This window comes from Tamandua tetradactyla, chromosome X (assembly GCF_023851605.1).
Source record: "Tamandua tetradactyla isolate mTamTet1 chromosome X, mTamTet1.pri, whole genome shotgun sequence".
Lineage (NCBI taxonomy): Eukaryota > Metazoa > Chordata > Mammalia > Pilosa > Myrmecophagidae > Tamandua > Tamandua tetradactyla.
Window position 1 is genome coordinate 99,514,211 of NC_135353.1, and position 9,987 is coordinate 99,524,197.

General features: G+C 33.6%; 1 pseudogene; it reads left to right on the forward strand.

Annotated features, from left to right (window-relative positions):
* The first annotated feature begins 4,352 nt into the window (after positions 1-4,352).
* LOC143671961 (transmembrane protein 18 pseudogene) lies at positions 4,353-4,753 on the forward strand (annotated as a pseudogene).
* Positions 4,754-9,987: the final 5,234 nt, after the last annotated feature.

Here is a 9,987-nt window from a genome sequence, read left to right on the forward strand (position 1 = left end):
TTTTATTTTTTCTCTATATTATCATTCTATATCTTTTTATGTTGTTTTGCTAGTTCTTTTTATAAATCGATGCAAATGTACTAAGAAATGATGATCATGCATCTATGTTATGATGTTGAGAATTACTGATTGCATATGTAGAATGGAATGATTTCTAAATGTTGTGTTAATTTCTTTTTTTTCTTTAATTAATAAAAAAAATTAACTCAAAATGGATCACAGATCTAAATATAGAACCAAAACTATAAAACTTCTAGAATAAAATTTAGGGAAGCATCTTCAGGACACTATATGACGTCATGATTTCTTGGATTTTAACCACAAGCATGAACAACAAAAGAAGAAACAGCTTAATGGGAATTCATCTAAATTTAAGGCTTTTGTGCATGAAAGGAATTTCATGTAAATAAAAAGACAATCTATGGAATGGGAGAAAATATTTGGCAATTGCATATCTGATAAAAGTTTAATATTCAGAATGTAAAAAGAAATCCTACCACTCACCACAAAAAGACCAACAACCCAATCAAAAATGGGTAAAAGACTTGAATAGACATTTCTGCAAAGACAATATATTAATGGCCGAAAAGCACATGAAAAGATGCTCAACATCATTAGCCATTAGGGAAATTCAAATCAAAACCACAATAATATAAGTATGTTTGTTGAATGATTAATGAGTATGATTGCTGAATCTTTATATTGATATTTCTTCTAGTCTCCAGTAACTTAGAGCAGCTAGAAGTAAAAACCTAAAATTGTGGAGTTGTAACCCATACCAAACTCTGAAATCTGTTCTACAACTAATGGTTGTGCTGTACTTTGAAATTCACTGCTTTTTTTGTATATATGTTATTTTTCACAAAAAAGAAATAAAAGATGTAACCATTAGGGAAAATTTGGTGAAGGTATCTGAGACCTCTCTGCGCTATGATTGCAACTTCTTATGAATTTATAAATATTTCAAAATGAAAAAATTAGAAAATAATATTAAAAACCACAATGATATACCATTTCACACCCACTAGAAGGGCTACTATTAAAAAAATGGAAAATAACAAGTACTAGAAGAGATGTGGAGAAATAGGAACATTTGTTTATGGTTGATGGGAATGTAAAAGGGTCAGTCACTGTAAAAAACAGTTTGGTGGTTCCTCAGAAAGTTTTGTATAGAAGTATCACATGACCTAGAAATCCCACTTCTATGAATATGTACAAATGAACTGAAAGCAGGGACTCAGGCAGATATTGGCACACCAATGTTCATAGTGGCATTATTCACAACCAGCAAATGACAGAAGTAATCCAAGTGTACATTGACTAATGAATAGATCAACAAAATGTTGTATAGACATACATATATACATACAATGTTATTCATAATATTCAGCCAAGAAAAGAGAACAACGTTCTGATTCATGAGACAATGTGGATGAATCTTGAAGACATAATGTTCATTGAAATGAGTCAGACAAAAAAGGATAAATATTGTATGATCTCACTAATATGAAATAATTAGTATAAACAAATTCAGAGTCAGAAACTTGATTACAGGTTACCAGAGAATGGTTTGGAGGTAGGGAATAGGTAGTTAATGCTTAATTGGTGCAGATTTTCTGTTTGGGTCGATGGAAGTTTTGTTAATCTATGATGGTGATGGTAGCACAACACTGTAAATGTAATTAGCAGCACAGAATTATATATTTTAATGTGGTTAAAGGGAAATTTTAGTTTGTATATGTGTTGTTAGAATGAAAAAAATTAAAAACCATAGGACTGTACAACACAAAGAGTGAATCCTAATGTAAACTACGGACTATAGTTAATAGTACCATTATAATAATATCTTTTCATCCATTGTAAGAAAGGTACTCACTAATACAAAGTATTAATCATAGTGGGAGTATATGGGGACTCTATTTTTTTGCATGATTTTTCTCTAAACTTACAACTTCTGCAATTGAAAATGTATTTTAAAATAGTAAAATTTTACATTAGGAGATATTTCTTTAATGCTAAAGAAGGCAGTACAAGAAGAACAAATAAAACATGAGCTATATAGAAAACAAAAAGTAAAAAAAGGCTTAAGAAACTAGAAGACGAAAAGCAAACTAAACCCAAAGGAAGTAGAAGAAAAAAAAATAGAGAATAGAAAAATGATAGAGAAAATCACCAAACCAAAAGCTCGTTCTTTGAAGAAAATCAATAAAATTGATGAACCTTTAGCCAGAATGACCAAGAGAAAAAAAGAGAGAGGACTCATCACTACTAAGGAATATAAGAGAATACTATGAATAACTGTATGGCAACAAATTTCATAACTTAGGAGAAATAGGCAAATTCTTAGAGAGGACAACTACCAAAAGTGGCTGAGGAAGAAATAGAAAATCTCAATATATCTATAACAAATGAAGAGAATTAATTAGTAATTTTTAAACTTTTCATAAAGAAAAATCCAGACCCAGATCGTTTCACTGTTAAATTCTGCAACACAGATAAAGATAAATTAACACAAATCCTTCAAAGATTCTCTTAGATAACACAAGAGGAACAAACACTTCCTGTCTCATTCTGTGCGACCACAAATACTGACAAGGATAGACAAGAATATCACAAGATAAGAAAACTACATATCAGTATCCCTTATAAATATAGATGCAAAAATCCTCAAAAAATACTAGCAAACAGGATACAGGAAGACATAAAAAGGATTATATATCATGACCAAGTGAGATTTACCCCAGGAATGGCCAGGTTGCTTTAATATCTGAATATATATATCGATAAAAATATATTGTATTTTATTGATAAGACACACTATATATAATATCATGTCTTACCAATAAAATAATTATAATATAATACATTTATGTAAATAAATTTATATAATATATCTTATCAATAAAATAAAGGACAAACTTTTAATGTGGCTAAAGGGAAATTTTAGTTTGTATATGTGTTGTTAGAATGAAAAAAACTAAAAACCATAGGACTGTACAACACAAAGAGTGAACCCTAATGTAAACTATGGACTATAGTTAATAGTACCATTATAATAATATCTTTTCATCCATTGTAAGAAAGGTACTCACTAATACAAAGTATTAATCATAGTGGGAGTATATGGGGACTCTACTTTTTTGCATGATATGATATGCAAACTTCAGTAGGCACACAAAAAGGATTTGACAAAATCCAACCTTTTTCATGATGAAAACACTTAAACTAGGATTAGAAGGGAACCTCCACAACCTGAAAAAGATCATCTACGAAAAGCACACAACTAGGATCATACTTAATGGTGAAGATTGAAAGGTTTTAATCTAATACCAGGTTCAAGACAAGGATATTTGCTCTCACCACTTCAATTCAACATTGCATTGGGCATTCTAGGCAGGGCAATTAAGCAAGAAAAAGAAATAAAAGACATCAAGATTGTAAAGGAAGAAGTAAAACCATCTTTATTTGTAGATGACATGATCTTGTATTACAGAAAATTTCAAGGAATCCACAAAAAATACTAGAACTAATAAACTAGTCCAGCAAGGTCACAGGATACAAGTTCAATATACAAAAATCAATATGTTTCTATATAGTAGCAATGAACAACCCAAAAATTAAATTAAGAAAAACATTTATAATAACATTAAGAAGAGTAAATATTTAGGAATAAATTTAACAAAAAAAGTACTAAACTTTTACTCTGAACACCAGAAACCATTGTTTGAAAGAAATTAAAGATCTAAGTAAATGGAAAGACATCCAGTTCTCATGAATCAGAAGACTTAATTATTGTTTACATGACAGTACTCCCCAAACTTATCTATAGGTTCAATGAAATCTCTATCAGAATCCCAGCTTTCTTCTTTGTATAAATTGATAAGCTGGTTCTAAAATTAAAATGATGAAATGATGGCAGATACAGCAAAAATCTTGGCAAAACCCCTGTCATAATCAACCTTATCACAACTCTGAAAGATAGCCAAAGGTTTACAGCAACCAAGTGAACACTTAACCAGAGAAAAAGGCCATTGAAACACGGTAGGAGATCTTTCCGGTGTTTTCACTTTCCTAACTAACCCCTTTCTAGAAGTGGCAGTCTCCGAAACAACAGCCTGCATTCCTATGTTAGCTGCCTGGTTTTGGAGGGATCAGACTGGACTTAAGATATTTTCTGTTTTGACCTGACTAGGTTTTTCTTAAAGGACTGATGCAAGGGGCTTTCCTTTATTTGCCAATTCTGAAATGCTATCAGGGTGGAGAGGCTGTGGGGAGAATATTGCCCCAAAACTTGAAAGACAAATGAACAAGCAGGCAGTGGAGATCTCGGAAGGAAAGAACGAAGGCTTGGAATGTGGGGATTCCCAGAGAGGTGGGGTGGCAGGCTTTGGTGGCAGTTGCAGACAGATTGGAATGAACCATGGCTGATAGGACTTGCCCCCTTCCATGTCCTCTGCATATTGCTCACTTGTTTCTCATTCTTAACTTATAAAGCACAGATTGGACATTTTCTACGCCTAGTAATTTTAGTCTATTGTGCTGAATGTATCAATGAAGCAGCGGCAATGAAGTGGAGCTTTTCAAAACACCAGTATCTTAAAGAGGGACGTTCATAGCTATAGTATTTTCAACTCCACAGCACTTTAATTCCATGATTATGTGGGTATGTAAGAATTTGAATGTAACGATTGACCTGAGGAATTTACAAGAGAAAAGAAAAAGAAAGAAGAGGAGAAGAACAAAAATAGCATAAAAATTACTTTGGGTTTTTACGTTAGATTTTTTTCCCCACCATTGTTTCCAATGTTAAAGTGCACATATTATAGACAGCCTTCTTTAGCAACTGATTCATGGTTTGAAAAGGTGATGGATTATTTTATTGTGAAATCCACAGTGATAGAACACATGCTAAAGTTGGTTTTTAAAACAAACACTAATATCAAACAGGAGACTTGTTAAACATAGATCTATACTTAGAATGTTTGTAGTGTTTATAGTCAAACTATATAAATAGTGTCTAATCAGAGCCTTAAGTAATTTGCTAATTAGTTCACAACATTTATGTAGTTACTATTAATTATAAAATGTTAAAGCAATATAGAAATGTTAAACTTAAATAATAAATATTTAGTGATATTCTACTCGTGGGCACCATTACCTATTTATCATGTTATATTTTCTAGTCCACAGCAGGAGTTCTCAACTAAGGGTGATTTTGTCCCCCGGGAATGTTTGGCAATGTCCGAAGACATTTTTGATTAGCATGATTGGTGGATGTTACTGAACATACTATAATGCACAGGACAGTCCCCCACAACAAAGGATTATCTAGCCCAATATGTCAGCAGTGCCAAGGTTGAGAAACCCCAGACTACAGAAACCTTTTTAAAAAAAGACTTTTGAAGCAAGATCTTGAAAAAATATATATTTCAGTTTAATAAACCAATTCTGATGACATAAGTTTTCTGTAAACATCCATATAGGCCAGATCCTGTCAAAACAAAATAAAATTAGAGCCTACTTCAGCTTTTTATAATGGTTAAAAATGTTAAGATATATGGAAGCTGAATGAGAAATTGATGGGGTGCTAGAATGTCTTTAAGCTTAGTTTTGTCTTTGCTGTGAACTCCCAAAACTAGGCAAATCTGCATGGAAGTAGGCCCAGAATAGCAGTTCAGAACAGAATAAGTGGCTCTATTTAAGAAATCAGGGGGGAGAGGCAGGGCAAGATGGTAGCATAGTGAGATGTGGAATTTAGTTCATCCTCCAAACCACCTAGTAAATAGCCAGGAACTGTACAGAACAACTGCTGGGGGGACATCAGTGACCGGACACACATTGTACACCAGCGTGGACCAGGTGGAACAGCTGAGATACCACACAGAACTGTAAGTCTCAAAAGTTGCAGAGGCAGGCACCCTTCCCCCACAGGCACAGCATACTGGTTCCCTGAGTGGAAAGGAAACAGACTTTACTAGAAGCAAGACAGTAGCTCAACCAAAATCCAATTGTGGAATTAATTAACAAATTCAGACTGCTTAAAACAGGCCCTGAGCCCAGGTAAATCTGGAGTATAAGCACTAAAGGAACCCGAAATTTACACCTTGGCAGAGAGTGGGCAGGGATGGTGGGAACAAAAGACTCTTTGAGTTGAACAGCAAAAAACACTGGAAAAGGATGGCACCCCAAGAAAAGGAGTCATATAGAGCCTGGGGAAACACAGAGCCACATACCAATTCCAGTTCTTGATGATAAACCTGGGGAGCTGGGGTTTGGCTCTGAAAAGGCTTTTTTTTTTTTTTACTTCTTAAGGGCTCATTTGATAGAACTGTGAGCACTCTCACACTTCAGCACTGCTCCAGGCAAGGGTGGAATTAAGGCATGTCTGACAGACAAAGTAAATAGTCAGATGAATGGGGACAATTCCCTACTCTTCCTCATGCAAAAGCATTTTTTAATTTGCACATTTAGTCATTATCCTTATACACTCTAGACATTTCTAAATTATATCATCTCAGTCTTTATTGTCTATCTTTCCTTCTGGTTTTTGTATGAGTATTGCAGGGTGTTGAAAATAGATGGTCATTCATATTTTAAAACTTCATACTCTGTGTGAGACAAAATGGAGAAATGTTTATCTGGTGCAAAATTTATATTTTCCTAATTTAACTTGTATAGTCAATTTAATTGAACACCATAAGTATATGGAACCTTGGATAAGGCATGGGATTTTGTTGGTTTGTCCAGGTTAGTGTGATGCCCCAATAAATCCCAGAGTAATATGAACAGTGAATAAAGAAGTATTTGCAAAGTCTTCTTAGGGGAATGGGGAGAAAGGGGTAAAACTTCAACTTCCCCATTTGGAGACTTCCTGATATTTTCGCAAGCAATGGGGACAACCAAATCATTAGGCCGAGCCTGCAATCTTGGTATTTTTTTATATGAAATTTATCCCCGCATAGGACAGACTAAGCCTATTTAAAATTAGGCCTAAGAGTCACCCCCCAGAGAGCCTCTTTTGTTGCTCAGATGTGGCCTTTCTCTCAAAGCTATCTTGGCAGGTGAACTCACTGTCCCACTCCCCACTATGTGGAACATTACTCCCAGGGTTGTAAACCTCCCTGGCATTGTGGAACAGAAATCCTGGGATGAGCTGGGACTTGGCACCAACGGATTTAGAAAACCTTCTTGATCAAAAGGGGGAAGAGAGAAATGAGACAAAATAGAGTGTCAGTGGCTGAGAGATTTCAAACAGACTCAAAAGGTTATCCTGGAAGTTATTCTTACACATTATATAGATATCCCTTTTTAGTTTATGGTGTATTAGAGTGGCTAGAGGGAAGTGCCTGAAACTGTAGAACTGTGTTCCAGTAGCCATGTTTCTTGAAAATGATTGTTTAATGATATAGCTTTGGCAATGTGACTGTGTGATTGTGAAAACCTTGTGTCTGATGCTCCTTTTATCTACGGTATGGACAGATGAGTAAAAAATATGGATAAAAAATAAACAAATAGGGTGCATGGGTGGTTCAGTTGTAGAATGCTCGCCTTTCAGGTGGGAGACCCAGATTCGATTCCCAGACCACACCCCCCCAAAAAAAAATAAAATTAAAAAAAAAACAAATAATAGGGGGAAAAAGGTTCAAATAAATTGAGTAGCTTGAAATACTAGAGGTCAATGAAAGGGAGGGGTAAGGGGTGTAGTATGTATGTTTTTTTCTTTTGTCTTTTTTATCTCTTTTGTGGAGAGATGAAAATGTCAAAAAATGATCATGGTGATGAATACACAACTGTGTGATGATATTGTGAGACACTGATTGTACATCATGTGTAGAATGTTTGTATATCAAGAATGTTTGTTTGTTGTTTACAATTAAAATATTTTTAAAAATTTATGGAATGTAGCAAAGACAGTGCTGAGAGAGAAATTTATTGCCTTAAATGCCTATATTAAAAAAGAAGAAAGAGTCAGTCTCACATGCCCAGGTAACAAATGTGGGAAGCTGCTAGAGACTGGTCAGCTAGAACAAGCAAACCCTACGTGAAGGCATTCCAATTCAAAAGTTTAGAAAGCCTTCTGCCTGCCAAACAAACTATATTCAGAATGCTTCCAGTTTTGTAATTATTAATTTGAGTACGTTTGGGATCTGAAATTATAAAAGGATGAAATTGTAAAATACTAAATGCCTTTGTTTTATTTTGAAATAATGTTACTTTAAAATATAAGCATAAAGAAGTAATATAAACAGCTTGTCATAAAACCTAGTTATTATGAAATCCATTTACATCTAAAATACTCTAAAATAATTTATTGGAAGCTATGCTTTTTTATTACAAATGGAGTATAATTTACTTGGCTATGGGTTTTTTATTTTTATTATTTTTTAATTTTTAAATAAAATGACTGATATGGTTATAAACAAAATTTGTATGGTTGGCTTCTGTTATTTCATAAAACTTCAGATAAACATAATTTTAACTATAACTTAAAACTGAAGTCTTTTAAAAATGGCAGATGTTAATTTAAAAGCAGCATATACTAATTTAGTTTGCTGTATGATGATCTAATGGAAATTTCATAAGCTTTCTTTTGTCCTAAGTTTTAAAAAACTATATGTCAGATTTGTGGAAAATGTCTTTAGACAGGAATTTTATCCACTTTAATATGTTTACAACTTGTATAAAGCAAAAGAGTGTGTGTAATTATGGTGAGTAATATAATTTTGCTCACACCTGATGTTTGCCAAAAGATGAATGAATTAAATCAAAAAAAAAAAAAAACGAAGAAAGAGCAAAAATTGAGGAATTAATTGTTCACTTAGAAGAACTAGAAGAAGAACAGTGAACTAACCTCAAAGCAAACAAAAGGAAAGAAATAACAAAAATTAGAGCAGGCATAAATGAAATTGCACATATGAACACAATCAAGAAAATCAATAAAAGCAGAAGTTCGTTCTTTGAGAAAATTGATAAAATTGATGGACCCTTAGCTAAGTTGATAAAAAGAGGATGCAAATAAATAAAATCAGAAATGGAAAAGGAGACATAACCACTGACCTCACAGAATTAAAGGAGGTAATGAGAGGATATGATGAGCAGCTATATGCTAATAAACTGGACAACATGGATGAATTGGAGAACTTCCAAGAAAGGCATGAACAACAAATATTGACTACAACAGAAATAGATGACCTCAACAAACCAATCACAAATAAAGAGACTGAATCGGTATTCAAGAAGCTCCCCCCCTAAAAAAGTCCAGGACAAGATGGCTTCATACGTTAATTCTACCAAACACTCAAGAAAGAATTACTACCAATCCTTCTCAAACTCTTAAAAAAAAATTGAAGAAGAGGGAAGGCTACCTAACTCATTCTATGAAGCCAACATCATCCTAATGCCAAAGCCAGACAAAGATACTACAAGAAAAGAAAATTACAGACCAATATCTTTAATGAATATAGATACAAAAATCCTCAATAAAATACTTGCAAATCGAATCCAGCAGCACATTAAAAGAATTATACACCATGACTAAGTGGGATTTATTCAAAATACTCAAGGTTGATTCAACACAAGAAAATCAATTAATGTAATACACCATTTCAATAAATCAAAGCAGATGATCATATTGGTTGAGGCAGAAAAAGCATATGACAATATTTAACATTCTTTCTTGATAAAAACACCTCAAACAATAAGAATAGAAGGGAACTTCCTCAACATGATGAAGGGAATATATGAAAAACCCACAGCTATTATCATCCTCAACGGGGAAAGGCTGAAAGCTTTCCCTCTAAGATCAGGAACAAAACAAGGATGCCCACTGCCACCACTGTTATTCAACATTGTGCTGGAAGTTGTAGCCAGAGCAATCAGTCAAGAAAAAGAAACAAAAGGCACCCAAATTGGAAAGGAAGAAGTAAAACTCACTATTTGCAGATGGCATGATACTATATATCAAAAATCTGAAACATCTATAGCAAA